General features: G+C 44.0%; 1 pseudogene; it reads left to right on the top strand.

The window, feature by feature from the left end:
• Window positions 1–90: 90 nt before the first annotated feature.
• LOC142259293 (uncharacterized) lies at window positions 91–6,056 on the top strand (annotated as a pseudogene).
• The last annotated feature ends 11,975 nt before the right edge of the window (window positions 6,057–18,031 follow it).

The raw sequence follows: 18,031 nt of genomic DNA, 5'->3' as shown, positions 1-18,031 counted from the left end.
GGGATTGTTGCACAGCTTCTAGTTTCCCAGTTGCAGAAGAAAGTTCACAGAGCGGATCACATGGGATAACAAACTCTTTCCTTCTGGAACATGAGGTAAAAATCTGCACACTAATACAGCATTGTATCTGGAAGAGAAAGTGAAAGCAAAAAGAAAAACAAGAGACTTTTTACAATAAAGTGAGTAAGGAATCTTTACACAACATCGCCATCTACTGTTAGATCAGTATAAAGTCCTCCTTCACACCGTTAAAGAAGTCCTCATCTGTTGCATATACCAACAGGGATGTCACGGAGTTGTCATAGCTGGCTGACAATCCAGTGGCAGAAGTGTTGGAAAATCCAAAATATTTGCAGCACGTGTTGTTAACTGACAGTTCTCTGTTTCTGTAGCAGCGGACTCTATGACCCTGGGAAACTGTCAGTTTTTCCTCTGTGGCCAGCCTCTGACTTCCTTTATAAACCTCACCCTAGGGTGCTTTGGGTGTGGTTTATAGTTGTACTTGGCTGTGGTTTGCAGCAGTCGTTTCCTCTTGTTGTTCCAGAGTCTTCTGTAGTAGCTGTTCCTAAGATAAGTGTTTGACTTTTGCTATGTACCTGGGCTCAGGTGGTAGCATTTGTGTCTTCCCTGTATTGTTTCCTTTTGTCTCCCTTAGCATTAGTGATGTTGACGAAGAGCTCATACCTGCCATTCTTACTTAGGCCCTGATCAGGTTTTGCCTAGGGTGAGGTATTCCTGCTCGACGACAGGTGCAGACCCTATATAGGGTTGGTGAGGGCAGTGAGGGTGAGATGTATTGTCTGGGGTCACCACTTCCCCCTTTCCCTAGTGATAGGGCATTCTTTTCCCCTTCCCTTTGTATTGTAATATACGGCTGTTATAGCTTCTATCCCCAGCCGTGACAGGAAAGAAGTTAATCGCATTCTGCATCCTGGATATGTGGAAGTTGTTAAGTTACTCTGGTCCCAATTTAACAAAGCTTTTATGACAAAAAGTTGTCACACAAGCTTTGAAAAGTCACAAAAATTTGGATCAATTCATAGTTGTGCCAAATTTTGGCGGTTTTTACCATTTTCACTCCAAAATTTGTAGAGTTTGGGTGGGACGGGGGCGTGACACCACAGCTTCTTAAGTTCAATTCATGACAAGCTGCGGAGTTCCCTATGCCAGAAATCTCACTCCAGTCCCTGATGGGAGTAATATTTCTAGCATGGCACAAGGAGGCACATTCCACTCGTCAAATGCTCCAGCTTCATGAAGAGGCATGCACCACTTCATGAATCAGGAGTGGCCCCCTCATAAATTGGGCTCTTTATGTTAGAAAAATGATCCCTTTACAAAGGATAATTGTTGTAATAAAAAACTAAAGAATTTTATCTGTCTGATATCCAAGAGATTATTTTTTTGTGGGGATCCCCACAAATAGAGATAAGCGGACCCGTTGAAGTTTGGGTTCAGCTTTTTCAGTTGGACATTAGATAAAGTTCAGTTTGAGAACTGGACTTGTCCTGAACCCCGTTGAAAGTCACTGATTGGACAGTTCGGGTCTCCGCCCACATGCATCCAGCCACTAACAGAATATTTATTACCGGGGGAGGGATGACGGAGTTTTTTCCTTGTACACAATACATCCTATAACAATGTTTTTATCTCCCCGTGAAAGCCATTCAAACACTTCATGCGGCTGTCATGTCCCCATCGGAGTCCACCCCTGCGACCTCTGCTCCGATCGCCAGGCGACGCCGTGTTCCCAGCATGGATAGTGCTTGTGATGGGAGAGGAGTCAGTGCCCGTGGCTCTGCTGAGCACAAGCTCCGCTCATCCACTAGGCTGGGTTTCCCTGGAACCTGCAGTACCACTGGCTGACTGTAGGTGGCGTGTGTCTTCTAGCTGAAGTTGCCATCATTCCCCTACAGACAATGGGAAGACACCACACCCTTCTTATTCCCCCTCCTGTCATGTGATCACTGCCAGAGATAGTTTGTATTCCTGGTTCCTGTGCTGTTTGTATTTTGATTCCTGTGCGTTGACCTTGCTTGTGTTCTGACAGTGTCACGCTAGGTACGGTGAAGTACCAAGCGAACAGCGAAAGGGAAGGAAAACCCTGTGCCTAGGAAAGGGGGAGATGGTGACCCCTGACTAAGCCTATCACTGGGCCCTGAGTTCCCTCAGCACCCTATATAGACTCCACACCTATGGGCTAAGTCAGATACTTGACTCTAGGCTTACCTTGATCTGAGCCCTAAATAGGGAACGTATGGGATGAGCTCTTCATCAACTCCACTAAGCTCTAAAGGACACACACTGATAACAAACAAGGGAAAACAACAAACAACTTATTTCTAGACGACTCAGTAAGAAGTTCAGTAAAGAGCAAGAACAATCCTACTGGTGTGTGCAAGCCGCCTGCTTGCATCCAGAGCTTGTGAAGGAACTGAATATCACCAAAACAAGTCCAGAGAAAATGAGACTATTTAAACCCAAGGGAAAAGCAGCTGAATGGAAGAAGAGTTCCCTTAGGTCCTAACGGGGAAAGGATGAAAACCCAGCAGAGGAGATACCAAGTACAATGAATACTGACGGCAGGAAAAATAGAAAGTCAGGGAGCATTGTACGCAGCCAAATGCTGTGACAGAGAGAGACTCTGAAGTGTCATTTACTGGGCTGCTTTCTATAATTTTGATAAAATCACTGTATTATCACTAGGGGATTTTCACTAGAGAACTACAGTAGAAAACCTTCTACTATGTATCCTCTATCTCCATAAGCTCTGTATAGCCCCATCCCACCCATGATTGGTAGCTTTCTGTCTATGCTTATTGTACACAGCTGCCAATCAGTGGTGTGGGTGGGTTTATACACAGAGCAGCACTTCCGGAATTAGTAGATCTTAAACTGATGTTTATCAAAACTTCAGCAAGCAGCCAAGTAAGTGACACATCCCTGAAACCAGGGTCTCTGCCCCTACATCATGCCGTTCTGAGATGAGATAGCAAAACCCAGTGACTAATTCCATTTAATGGATGGCCAGATAGACATCTATTTAAGGAAAAAAATTAGATCTGAAAATTGGAAAACCAATTCAGAATATTTTTTTCTCTAATTTAATATCTGATGTTATGGCTTAAAAACAATAAATGTACTTTCAAGAAAATATCATTTAAAAACTAATAACATTGTGTTTATTTTTAGCAGATGACTGTATTGGGAGTTCAGATGGAAATCTAATATCTTCAGAATTTAAAACAGGCGATCAAATTATCACACATGATACATATGAAGAACATGCTGTTGACCTAAATATACCTCCAGTCCTTCCTCGGAAAGGTCTATCATCTGATCTTTTCAAACCAGTCCAAAATTCCGATTTATCATAGAATTGTAAGCAAAATAAAAGTTACTGAAGAGATGTGGAACATGAATCGGCTCCTACAAGAAAAAAATCATTTTCATGTTCAAAATGTGGGAAATGTTTTACCAGTAAATCAAATCTTGTTAACCATCAAAAATATCACACTGGGAAGAAGCCATTTTCATGTCAAGAATGTGGGAAATGTTTTATTCAGAAATCAGATCTGGTTAGGCATCAGAAAATTCACACAGGGGAGAAGCCATTTTCATGTCAAGAATGTGAGAAATGTTTTATTCAGAAATCAGATCTGGTTAGGCATCAGAAAATTCACACTGGGGAGAAGCCATTTTCATGTTCAGAGTGTAAAAAATGTTTTATCGTAAATCCGAACTTGTTGAGCATCAAAGATCTCACACAGGGGAGAAGCCATTTTCATATTCAGAGTGTGGGAAATGTTTTATTCGGAAATCAGATTTTGTTAAAGGTAGGGTGTCACGGTCTTTTTATTTTTGTATTAATAATAGTGATTATGAAATCAAGTATTTTTAATACAAAATTAAATTCACTGTTTAGTTTTTATTTAACTCTAGTTTTACTGAAGCCCTGGAGGCTGCCATCTTGGATTTGGTTTTTGTAACGACAGTTACTCACCTCCTTTATGGCAGCCCCCCTGGGCATAGAAGACAGTGGTCGGATTCCGACCCAATTTAGTAACATTACAGAAGGCGTCTGCTGTAAAATGGACGCGCCCCCTGGGCTGTCCAGATCACAGCAGAGGGAGGAGATCAGCGCCATTTTTGTGGAGCACATAGCATACGCTGTGTGCTCCACTTTCCGCCTGTCACCCGCCGGGATGGATGGGGTGAGTACTGACGCCGGGCACCAGTGATTGCACCATTAGTGATCCTGGCGTGCTGCTCCCCGATCTGCAGCGCACCCTCCTCCATTCTGCTGCTCACCGCTCACCCCTCCAAAACTCTGCCGTGCACCCCTCTCCCACTCTGCTGCTCAACTCTCCCCCACTCTGCTCAAAACCCTCCCTCCCCGCGTGTACTCACTTAGGGCCTCCGTCAGCTGTTAGTGATTGCTGACAGGACAGGCTGCTGTGGGCGCGGGTTTGAGGTGAGTGCATGTTGCTGGGAGCAGTGATCTGCAGCCGGAGCGGCACTGCTCTACAGATCACCCCTCTTCGCTGCATGTCACCTTGAACCTCCGATCCCAGCCGGCAGCACAGTATGGGGGCACAGATGATGAGGAATGTTTCCACTCACTGACAGCAAGCAGAGAGATTGGGAAATATTTCCATTTAATGACAGCAAGCAGAGATGTTGGGGAATGTTTTTACTCAATGACATCAAGCAGTCATATTGGTGAATGCTTCTAATCACTGACAACGAGCAGAAAAGTTGGGAAATGATTCAATTCATTGACAGCAAGCAGAGATGGGGAATGTTTCAATTACTTGACAAGAAGCAGAAATGTTGAGGAATGTTTCTATTCACTGAAAACAAGCAGAGATGTTGGTGAATGTTTCTGTTCATTGACAGCAAGCAGAGATATTGGGGAATATTTCCACTCACTGACAGCAAGCAGACGTGTTGGGGAATGTTTCCACTCACTGACAGGAAGCAGAGATGTTGGGGAATATTTCCACTCACTGACGGCAAGCAGACGTGTTGGGGAATGTTTCCACTCACTGACAGGAAGCAGAGATGTTGGGGAATAACTGGATTGTGCCTGATGGCAAAAAACTGATGTGTGAAAGAGGGATCAATCACTCTGTGGCCACAACAAAATGGCTCCACACTGTGTCCCTACATTTCATTTTCCCTTATCCTGTTGAAAACACCCAGATTGGGAGGGGGAGGTGTGACATCACACACAGGAGGGCAGATTCTGCCCACTTTTACTGCAGCTGTAATCCAGGCTAGTTCTACAGTAGGATTTCTGTAGAATTTCAGCAGCTGCTCCCCCTAGTGTTTAAGAGTGGAATATATCAAACTTAAATTATTTTTTTTTCTATTTTTCTCAATTAAAAACAAATAATTTTATTTAAACATCACATTAAATCATTAATACTTTATATTTTTTTGGTTATTAAAAAAAAAAATTGACGACACCTTCCCTTTAAGCATCAAGGAATTCACACAGGGGAGAAGCCAGTTTCATGTTTAGAGTGTGGGAAATGTTTTATTCAGAAGTCACATCTTGTTAAGCATCAAAGATCTCACAAAGGGGAAAAGCCAATTTCATGTTCAGAATGTGGTAAATATTTTCATTGGAAATCAGAACTTGTTTTGCATCAAAGATATCACACAGGGGAGAAGCCATTTTCATGTTCAGAATGTGGGAAATGTTTTATTTAGAAAATCAAAACTTTTTGTGCATCAAAGATCTCACACAGGGGAGAAGCCATTTTCATGTTCAGAATATGGTAAATGTTTTACTAGGAAATCAACTCTTGTTGACCATGGAAAATTTCACACAGGGGATAATCCATTTTTATGTTCTGAATGTGGAAAATGTTCTCAGAAATCGGATCTTGTTAAATATCTAAAGAAGCCGCACAGGGAAGGAACCTTTTACATGTTGTGACTATCTGAAATGTTTAACTAGTAAATCAATTCTTCCCAACCATGAGAAAACCCACACAGTAGAGGAGCCATTCTTGCATTCAGAATTTGACAAATATTTTTATCATTAATCAGTCAAAGGGTTTTATCCAAAAATCAATTGCTCAAGTAAGAATTGGTCATGGAAAGCACCATTTTCTTTCTTTTTAAACTTACTGTATTATTATGACCAAACGACGCACCTAGGTTTTAGAGGAGGAAAATAGGAAAAAAAATAGAAGCAAAAAAATGTAGTAATGAAATCTGCTGCTGCCTCTGTTATGGGGGTAATATCAACCAATTCTGTACTAATGGTTCCCATCCTGGGGCCCTTTCAGTTACATGTGTCGATCATCCTGGTGTATACATTGTTCCCCATCTTTGTCCCATCCTGGTACACATGATCCCCATCCTGGTATATATGGCCCTCATGCTGGGCTCATCCTGGTATACATGGCTCTCATACTGGTATATATGGCCCTCATACTGGTAAACATGATCCTCATCCTTGTATGTATGGCCCTCATTCTGGTATGTATGGCAATCATCCTGGAATATATGGCCCTCATCCTGGTATATATGATTCCCATCCCGGGCCCATTCTTGAATGTATGTCTTTTATCCTCGTATATATGATCCCCATCTTGGTACTTACAGGTGAAAATGAACCCTCTTACCTCTTGGGCTGCAGGTTTCCCCGATGATATGTCCGGTTCTGCTGTCATCTTGGTATATATGTCACTCATCACACTGCAGAAATAATAAAAAAAAATTATTATACTCCCCATCCCTCTGCTCCCCCAGTGTCCGGTGTTGTCTTTGATGACGGCAAGTGAATTCAGTGTGTAAGTGACACATCGCATGACATCACTGCCATGCACCTGCAGTTACACGCGGACATCAGCTGCTGGAATATTCACTGCTCTCCACACCCAGAATTATGGACTTGGGGAGCAGTGAATATTCATTCTCTAATAGCAGACACATGTGATTACCCAGCCGCAGCATTAAGTTGGCGGCTGGGTGATCATGTGTGCCCGCTATTAAAGAGAATGAATAGTTACTTGTCACTATGCCTATAATTCCACCCACCCCTCAATGCCGGCTTCAGTGCCTAGAGGTAGACGAGATTATAAGAGTGAGCAACAGTGAATATTCACTTTTGTTATTAGCAGGCACACTGCCCCGACGCTGGTTTCTGCCTCCTATGACCCACTTCTCTGCCACCCCTCCAGCCACGGTCAGGAGCATTCGGACTATGAGACAACACCCCTCCCCTCCCCCTTCCTACACGTGTTTTTATTTTTGGCTGGGAAATGTGTCTTAGGCCCCCTTCACACGCACGTGTCTCCGGTACGTGCTAGGTCCGTCCCCGCATGTACCGGAGACACGGGCACACGTAAACCCAATAGGTTTAAAATCAATGGGTTTATGTGCACACACGTGTGCAGCCATTGGCCCGTGCCTCTGTGTGGAGGAGACATGAGCCCGTGTGCTCCACACGGATGCATGTCCGTTTTTCTCCGGTAGCACGGGTGTCACGCGGCCCGCACACGTACCACACGGATGTAGTGTGGATGCGGTCCCGTGTGACACGCGCCGTAGAAACAAACATGTCAGAGAAAAATATAAAAAATCTTTACTCACCTTCTCCAGCCATGCAGTCTCTGTCGCTGCTGTCACTTGCTGCCGACCGCCGCTCATTATGCTCATTTAATATTCACTTCACTGCGGTGGAAGCAGCAGCAGCGGGGAGTCGGCAGGAACGGAGACCAAAGATCAGCACCACGGACAGTGACGCCATGGACAGGTGAGTTGAAAGTTCTCGTTTTCCGTGTGTTATCATGGATAACACACGGAGAACACACGTAGTGCCATAAACATGGCACACGGAGGGGAAAACGCACTTTTGACACGTCCGTGAAAAATACGGTAATTGGGTAACAAATAGTAAAAGTAAAAAAAAAGTACAATAGTCACAATCACATATAAAGGGGCACAAATCATTATGAATGTGTCTAACCGTTTCAGGCATCGCCCTCTTTCACTAAACTTCTCTTACATTTTAGAATAAAACATTTCAAAAGTCACAAAATGTTTGAACAACTAAGGTGTGTTGCACAAAATTACTTTTACACAATACTTTCTAGCGCAATGTGTTTGATGACTTTCCCTTTAAATAGTGCTTATCACAAATCTGTGGCTGCCTTTGATTTACTAAATATAAGTATAACACTGCACACTCTCTATTTAGCAAAACGTTGCCAGAGACAGGCTTTTTTCATGCAAGATTAACATATAGTTTATTTACAACAGCGATAACTGAGATTCTTTTTTGATGTTTCGGTCCTCCTGGATCTTGGTCACAATCGCTAGAGAGAATAGAATAACAACAAAAATAAGTGATAATGCTATATACAATCAATTATGCAATATTTATATTTACAATTATATACATAAGGCAAAGATAGTCCTCAATTAATGAAACATATACGTAGTATCAAGGTACATCACAAATGTGATTGTTTTTTTTTTAGAAAGTAGGATGAGAAAAGTATGATATAGTGGATTCTCACCTAATTTGCATGTAATCATGCATAACAGGATCAAATGTGGAGATCTGTTAAGTCTCTTTAGAGTGGTCACTTGGCTGTTTGGAATATAGCCTAAGGGGTACTTCTTACACAGCGAGATTGCTAGCGAGATCGTTGCTGAGTCACAGGTTTTGTGACGTACGTAGCATTGACCTCATCAGCGATCTCGCTGTGTGTGACACTAAGCAGCGACCTGGCCCCTGCTGCAAGGTCGCTGATCGTTACACACTATTCTGGTTCATTTTTTGGTCGCTGTGAAGCATGCATCATCGTGTTTGACGGCGGGAAACCAACGATCTGAATGTAGAGACGGCATCTGGCAGCCTGCAAGCGGCGGTACGCTGGTAACCATGGTACACATCGGGTAACTATGCAAAGCGCTTTGCTTAGTTACCCGATGTGTACCATGGTTACCAGCATACGCCAGTTACAGGCTGCCAGACGCTGGCACCCGGCACACGTAGCCAGGGTACACATTTGGTAACTATGCAAAGCGCTTTGTTTAGTTACCCGATATGTACCATGGTTACCAGCGTACACCGGCTCCTGGCACACATAGCCAGGGTACACATCGGGTAACTATGCAAAGCGCTTTGCTTAGTTACCCGATGTGTACCATGGTTACCAGTGTACGCTGGCTCCCGGCACACGTAGCCAGGGTACACATCGGGTAACTATGCAAAGCACTTTACATAGTTACCCGATGTGTACCCTGGCTACCAAACACAGCGTCGTTACACGGGTCACTGGTGGCTGGTCTCTGATCGCTGTGGAGATCTGCCTGATTTACAGCTCACCAGCGACCATGTAATGACCCTGTAGCGACATACCAGCGATCCTGAACAGGTCGTATCGTGGTCGGAATCGCTGGTACGTCGTTTAGTGAGACGGTACCCTTAGTCCAAGCAAGATAAAGTCAGGTGTCAGTAGACAGATAATTGGATGTAAAATATGGAGAATAAGTGGGATTTACCAGTTAAGATATGAGTACAAGATTGCACTGGGAGTGATTCAAAGGTATCAGGTTATGTGGGGTGTGATCACACCTGGTAGTAGGCCAGTCTGAATCAGCATAAACAAATAATGTGTATTAGTACAGGCTATTTGGTGCTGGGTAGATAAGGTGCTTAAGTAAATAGAATAATACAATACTTGCGGTCCTGCTTATGTCTGCCGGTCCTCCGGATTTGTGGCTTTGTGCAGTCTATGTCAGCCGGTGCTGAGTTTTTAAATGCTGCCGGGAATGGAGTCTGAGTTATTTCCGGGACGCTGGTGTATGCGGAGTAGCGCTCATAGGCTAAACTGGATTACCATATATAGTGTAATAGAGGCGTAATTTTGTACTGGCCATATGTGAGACTATCAGGGATCACCGTTAAGAGCTTAATATAGGTTAATAGGTATATAGAATCCACTTATATCCTCATGAATAAGAAAAAGAGAAGAGTATAGGGTAGATATATGAACATTACAATCAAACCAGCAGACAAAGGGGGTGGGGTATTCATCATGAACACTAATGACTATATTAGTGAAATCAAAAGACAAATAATGGATACTACTACATATGCGAAAATAGACACAGATCCAACTTTTTCCATTCAGTGGAAAATACATGAGCTAGTGACCGAATACCTTGAAAATAAAACGATAAACAAACCAAGATATTTCTATACAACCAGCATCCAATTACCCCAGTCTTCTATGTTCTTCCTAAAGTACACAAAAGACTTGATAAACCACCAGGACGTCCAATAGTCGCCTCGACATATTCTATCTTGTCACCCCTTTTAGTCTACTTAGAGAAGATCCTAACACCACTAGTCAAGTACGCCAAGTCATTCATACTTGACACCAACGATTTTCTAACAAAAATCAGAAACATGAATTCAATATCGGATAACGATATACTTGTCACCTTTGATGTGGAAAGCTTGTACACGTCTATCAAACACGATTTGGGCATTGATGCTACCAATAGAGCATTGAACAACACCTCCCTTAGCCAGAATGCTATAGAATTTTGTCTTAAATTACTAAGACTGGTTCTAACAGAGAATTTTTTCCTGTTTCAAGACTCTTACTATAAACAATGCTGTGAGACCGCGATGGGGGCCAATGTGGCCCCTGCTTATACTAATCTTTACATGGACAGGTTTGAAGAGGATTTCATTTATTCAAATATCATATTTCAGGCCAATACTCGTCTATGGGTCAGCGCAAAAAAGGGGGAGCCAGCACTGCCTATGAATGGCATGCAATAGTAAAAAGTGTAATATTCACAAATTCATTCCTGCTGTAACAATTCAATGAGATTTTTTGCAAACGATTGATCAATAATTTGAGCCCCCCTGTCACATCACGGCAAATCTCTATAGGGGGTCCCTACTCTATATTATAAATTACTATTGTACCATATGGTTGTGTTGCCCTGGCAAAACCAGGTAGTCACAGATGACAGTACCCCCCACAGGAATCAGGACAGTACAGTACAGGAATCGCCTCCTCCTTGGGAATTAACACCACATCTCACACACAGGAACACCAGCCACAAAGCCTAGTCGCCCCCCCATGACAGCCAGGAGACACCAGTGGGTGGGACCAGGCGGATGGGAACGCCCACCTAGGGGTCTAGAGGTGACAAGGGGAGGGAACCAGTGAGTTCAGTTTAGTTTCCGTTTGAGCTTTCAGTTGAGTGGAGTCTGGAGTTAGAGCCGGAGGCGAGCAGACAGAGTCAAACACTGAGGAGTGTGCAGTGTGGTCGAGGATGGAGCCCTTGGACCATGGGAGAACCGACTAGGTGGCAGAAGGCAGTGTAGGGCCACAGGCGATGGAGATCCGGTCGCGGGAAACCTGAAGTGAACTGGGGCAGGGTTGTAGCCTGCCGGTACCGACAATGGGAATCTGGTCCGGAGGCCGTGCACATGCGGGGTACCTGGACCATAGGATGAGGCAAGCTTCAGGCCCCTTGTTAATTAACCAGCGGGACAAGGTACCAGGCCTTGTTTCTGAAGAGAGAAGCCCAGATAGAGTAAACTGGCAGCCCAACGCGGTGGATAGGGTGTCCGCCAAGAACCCATTAAATCCCACAGGTCAGAGTTTGTGGGCAACGGCTCCCTCTGCGTACAAAGCTGCAGGGGAGCGGATTTCTACCGTTCCAAGCGGGTTTAATCAACACACAGCAAGACACAAGTGCAGAAGGAAGGGTCCCTACCTTGCTAACCCGTGTGCGGGACCAGCACACCTCTCCAACGGCAACCGGCATCCGGCCTTGGTTTACAGTACAGACTCTGTGTAGATTATTCCTAATCGTGAGTACACCAGTGTCACCCGGTCCAACCTGCCAACAGCGCCCCAGCCCTGCTCCCTACCTACACCCGGGCCCCGGGACTACACCTCCCCCTACCCGTGGAGGGGATACCACCTTGCTGCCCAATACCATCGGTCCCGGACACTGGCCCCAAGAGTCAGCGGTGGTCCCACCATCCCATCAACGCAACCCACGGGTGGCGTCACAGACAGAAACTAACTCCCCTGTAAATACCCCCTTTTTTCACTGTTGCGAGGATGGGCAATTGCACGAGCCCCGGGTCCGGTCGCCACTCGAGCCCAAGACACGATCCCGGATCCTAGCACCCTTCGAGCAGCCCCTTTGCCGCAGCGGAGGCGGCACCCATCCGCGACATGGTCTCATATAATGAGCAGGACCATATAAAAACAACACATACCTGAGACATATCTGAACCGCTCCCATGTTGCAAGGACAGACAACTGCAAATAAAGGCAGTCCAGGAGCCAGCATATGCAGCGAAGCCACACACACCAGCACAATATCAGAACTGGCCCTCACAGTGTCAGACCAGCAACTATGGATAAGGGTGGAACAGGCTCAGGCAGGTGGTGCTTAAATAATGATGCCTGTGGAACAGGGGGCGGTGGCGGCAACAGAAAGAATTTGCAAACCACACTGAGCGTGCACGGCAAGGTGGGGGTCAGCCACCGACCAGTTAAACGCAAAAAAGGGGGAGCCAGCACTGCCTATGAGTGGCATGCAATAATAAAGAGTGTAATATTCACAAATTCATTCCTACTGCTTTTATATGGTCCTGCTCATTATGTGAGACCATATGGTACAATAGTAATTTATAATATAGAGTAGGGACCCCCCTATAGAGATTTGCCGTGACGTGGCAGGGGGGCTCAAATCATTGATCAATCATTTGCAAAGAATCTCATTGAATTGTTACAATAGGAATGAATTTGTGAATATTACACTTTTTATTGTCGCATGCCATTCACAGGCAGTGCTGGCTCCCCCTTTTTTGCGTTTAACTGGTCGGTGGCTGACCCCCACCTTGCCGTGCACGCCCAGTGTGGTTTGCAAATTCCTTCTGTTGCCATTAAAATTTATGTATCCCAGAGGTCATCTAGATTCTTTGTTTTTGTCTTCCAAGCTTCCTCTTTCATCCTACCCCAAACATGCTCAATGATGTTCATGTCTGGTGACTGGGCTGGCCAGTCCTTGAACATCTTGATCTTCTTTGCCAGGAGGAGCTTTGTTGTAGAGATGGATGTATGAGATGGAGCACCATCCTGCTGCAGAATTTGACCCCTTTTATGATAGGGAATGTAAGAGGTAGCTAATACTTTTTGATATTTTAGGCTATTGATATTGCCTTCCACCTTGCAAATGTTTCGCACACCCCCATACTCAATGTAACCACAGACCTTGATCTTTCTGGGTGTATTTTGGATCCATATGTGCTCCAGTAGGTCTCCTGCAGTATTTCCGACAGCTGTGGTGTAATTCAACTGAAGATTCGTCAGAGAAATCCACCTTCTGCCACTTTTCCCGCATCCATCTGTTTAGCAGGCTGTGGGACTTGGCAAATGACACACTTTTTTTATTTGCCTTTTGTTTAGTGCTGGCTTCTGGGCACTGATTCAACCATGGAGGCAATTTCGACACAGTATCCTACAAACTGTTCTAATTGACACGGGGACTTGAGGTGACCAGGCCTGTTGGAGCTCTGTTGCAGTGAAAGAGGGGCTGGATTTGGATTTTCTAACCAACAAACGTTCCTCCTGAGCAGTTGTCTTGTGGGGTCTGCCGGACCTGGGCTTGTCAAAAACATCTCCAGTCTCTTCAAATCTTTTTTTAATTCTTTGTACTTGACGCTGAGACACATTAAAGGTGCCAGCCACCTCTGCAGTGGATCTGGTCTTCAGCCTCTTGATAATCAAGGCTTTGGTCACAGTGTGGATTTTTGGCATGTTGTCAGAGGTCAAGTTGCAGTTCAAGTGAAGGTCTGGCGTGCTGGGTTTCTTTTTATACACACCCACTAAATAACCGATCATTTAGTGAGCACAGGTGAGGATGTAAACTAGGATTGGGTTCATTATATGACAAGGCGACAAAACTTTTGTCTTGCCAAAATCTGACCTTTCTGTGTTCATTAAATGATCAATATTTCAGCTTTGCAGGAACTTTATTTTTATAACCTAAACCAAATTTGTGAGGGTTTCATCTTTCAAAAGAGAAAGTTATAAAACTAATGGATGAATTTAGTCAGGTTATAAGCTTTTATTTACATAACATGGATAAGCGTCAGAACTCCTGTCAGGGAGTGTAGATAAAGAGATCTTTATACAAAGTATTTCTAACCATCCTTCATTATATGCTAATGATCGCAGGGACTAGTGCAAGGGCGTTAGTTCCTGTGCTCATTCCGCCCTCTTAGCATGTTAGTATGATCACAGGGGCGTGCTAACATGCTATTCAATGCACACTGCTCAGCAGCATCATCGGCAGTGACGCGTGTACCTATGTCTGTTGCACTGCCTCAGAACGCTGGGCATAGGGTCAGTGCGCATGATCGGAAGTCCCAGGCACTTTTGGTCATACGCACTACACCATTCTGAAGCCAGGACACGTACACACGACTTCATAGTGCGCATGATCGGAAGTCCGGTGATCTTGTGCACTGAACATAAGTCCAGCGGTGGCAGCAGTGGTGAGTGCGACCATGTCTTTACTCTGTGTATTCATTAGCATTTCAGCATGCCCACAGGGGCCCACAGGGGCAGGCTAACATGCAAAGGAGCCGACTAGCCAGGGGAAGTACCACCCTTGTGACTAGTTGCTGGCCTCATTAGCATATAATGAAGGTTCTTTAGAAATACATTTTCTATAGATCTCTTTATCTATGATAGTGGATACAGGGACTGCTAGTCATAGATTAGCAATTTGCACCCAGAACGGCTCGTGGTTATGGCTGCATACAGGATCTGACTAGTTAACTATCAGTTAGTAATTCACCCTAGTATATAGATAACCCCATGCTCTTGTGACAAAATATCAGCTATATGTTCTGTTATGGAACTCATTAAAAGGGTATTCACATCTACAAGATCGTTTCCCAATATGTTGTAGGTGTAATAATAATTAGGTTACCAAATACCTGGAATAAGAAATGTAGTATAGTTCTCCTGATATTGCCACATCTCTTGCCTCATGTGCAGGGCATTGCAGCTTAGTTTACCATGGTTATAAACACAAGCAAAGCATGAACTGTCACTACATAAGTGGTCGTAACCAAGGATACCTTAGCTGCAATGCCCTGCACATGAGATAAGCCACATGGCTTTATCAGGAGAACTATACCACATTTGTATGTTTAGGTATTTGCTGCTAATAATAATAATGTTATTATTAGTATTAAACCTACTACATACTGTGGTAAGATCTTGGGAGATGGGAATACCTCTTTAATATCAGCAATCTAATTCCGTCATCATGCTCTGAATTAATGAAATCTCCAATCAGTCTCCACACTAGCATCAGTCAGGCATACTGTGACCTATTGTTAAAAATAGTAAAGTTATATTATGTTACATATGACAATGGAAATAATAATATTTATATTATAATAAGTTTACAATCTTCCACCATATAAATCATATTTTACATTTTTCTTTTGATTTTTTACATTACAGTTATGTTTAGTACTGCAAGACTATTTTATATGACTTTTTCCGGCAATACTTAATCTTTGGAACATGCCAGGTTGTGGCATTAACAACTGTTACAGCTGCACAGACAATAAAAAGGGCCGTGAAGAAAAGATCATTTTGCATTGCTTTCCATGAAATGTTGAAAGAATAATCTTTGGCTTCAACAGACAAGGCAAAATTCCACCGATATTGATCTTTTGGCTGAAAAGATCTTTAACGAACGGAATACCAAAAAATACTGTTTGTGTTCAAAGCACTTCACTGAGGATCGCACATGCCACATGCAGGAGTGAAAACTTTACAAAGTTCTGCGTTACCAACTGTATTTCCTTGTCTGGACGAAGGACAACATTATATATCGAAGACACTGCAAAAAGCAAAGACAACCAAACGAAAAATATCGTATGAAAAGTCTAAAACTTCAGATGCAGAAAATCTTTCCAGTGAGGCAATAAACATTTTGGAAACAAAAGTCAGTGCAAAAAATGTGAACAATATAAGCACCCAGACAGATGCCAATTTGTGTAATCCTGAGCTATGTTTCAGAAAGGTTATTGAGTAGAGTTGATCGAATCCGCTAAAATCCGAACCAGCGGATCCCTGCCGGATTTAAAAAAAAATCCAGATCCGCTCCAGATTCCAGTGCCCATATAAGTCTATGGGGACCAGAATCCAGGGATTAAAAATGTTTGTGGAGGGGATATGGGGGGAGAAGCACACACATTATACTCACCTGAGGCTGTGTCATGGCAGCAAATTCACAGTTTTCCCTTCCGGAGCCAACAATTCAATATTCATTGTTTTACCTGCCCAACGGCGCGTGTAATTGGTTACAGTTAGACGCGCCCCCACCCTGAGTGCAAGTGTCTGCAGGTCAGTATGGTGAAACGTGCATGTGTTTCAGAAACACATGCACACTCCTGTCAGAAGTGTGCGTGGCTGTTCTCCGATGTCAGACTCATGGGAGTCCCTTGCAAGTGTGACTCCAGCCCCCCCTAATTTTGATAGCCAGCCAAGATAAAGCCAGCTGAGGGTTGGTATGCTCAGCCCACAGCCGCCCAGTATTGCCGCATTTATTAGATGTGACAATCCCGGTGCATTACCAGCTCTTCCTATTGCCCTGGTGCAGTGGCAATCGGGGTAATGAGGGGTTAATAACAGCGCACAGGTGCTACTAAACCCCAGGTTAGTGATGGCACAGGCGTCTATGAGACCCCCCATTATTAACCTGTACATGAAAGTAAATAAGAACAAACACAGAGAAAAATCCTTGCAGCGGTGTCAGGAGGTGCACATTTAGTGCTAAAATCGTCTGCAGAAGACTTCAGCACCAAATTTGCATTTTTTTTACCAGGAGGTGTAGATTGGGCACCGGAATCTGGTGTAAAAACTAAATAATCACCAAATTTACATCCCTTGGCCCAAAAATTAAAAAAAACAACCTGTGCTTATCTTGGCTGTGTAGCAAAAGAAAAGGAACTGCATGCGGCTTTTCTTTTGTTAAATAATAAAAAACAAACAAACAAAAAAAATGACATGCGGTCCTCCCTAATTTTGATACCCAGCCATGATAAAGCTGGCTGGGGGCTGATATATTCTCGGCCCGAAGCCACCCGGTATTGCCGCATCTATTAGATGTGACAATCTTGGTGCAATACCGGCTTTTCGCATTGGCCTGGAGCGGTGCCAGTCGGAATAATATGGGGTTAATAGCAGTGCACAGCTGCTACTAAACCCTAAGTTAGTAATGGCACAGGTGTCTATGAGATACCTGCATCACTAACCTGTAAATGAAAGTAAATAAACACAGACAGAGAAAAAATCCTTTATTTGGAATAAAATACAAAACATACACCCTCCTTCACCACTTTATTAACCCCCAACACCCTGCAGCTCCGGCATAATCCACACAAGGTCCCACGCCGCTTCAGCTCTGCTATACAGCCAGTGGCCATAGAGCACGACCTCTGGCTGTGCAGACAATGACTGCTGCAATGTCTGCACGACATGCAGATACTGTCACAGGCTGAGGGGCGCATGTGCCTGCAACCAATCACAGATGAGAGGACGGCCAGTAGTCGGGGAAAACATGGAAAGCTGTGTGTATGCGATGGACAGTACAAGAAGTGAATGCGTGACCCGGAAGCAGTGTGCTGCTATGTCTCGGTAAGTATGAAATGCTGTTTTATCTCTATTTTTATTTATTTTTCAATTACTTTCGCCAGTTCCGGATCCGGCACCCGGAAATCTTTGAAACCGCGCGGATCCAGAGATTTACAATCCGGATCCGTTCAGCCCTAATCATGATGTAAAACCAAAGGTCTCTAACCCTCATTATTATCCAGTAACATCTCGCGTATCATCATTACACAAGTTCCAGAATATGATAGAAAAGGACCAGTTGGCTCTGCACTGTTATGTCTCCTCCAATAAAAAAGTATATAATTTACCAAAAACTC

This window comes from Anomaloglossus baeobatrachus, assembly GCF_048569485.1.
Source record: "Anomaloglossus baeobatrachus isolate aAnoBae1 chromosome 5 unlocalized genomic scaffold, aAnoBae1.hap1 SUPER_5_unloc_6, whole genome shotgun sequence".
NCBI lineage: Eukaryota > Metazoa > Chordata > Amphibia > Anura > Aromobatidae > Anomaloglossus > Anomaloglossus baeobatrachus.
Note: the sequence above shows the minus strand (reverse complement) of the source record. Positions and strands in the feature narration are given on the sequence as shown.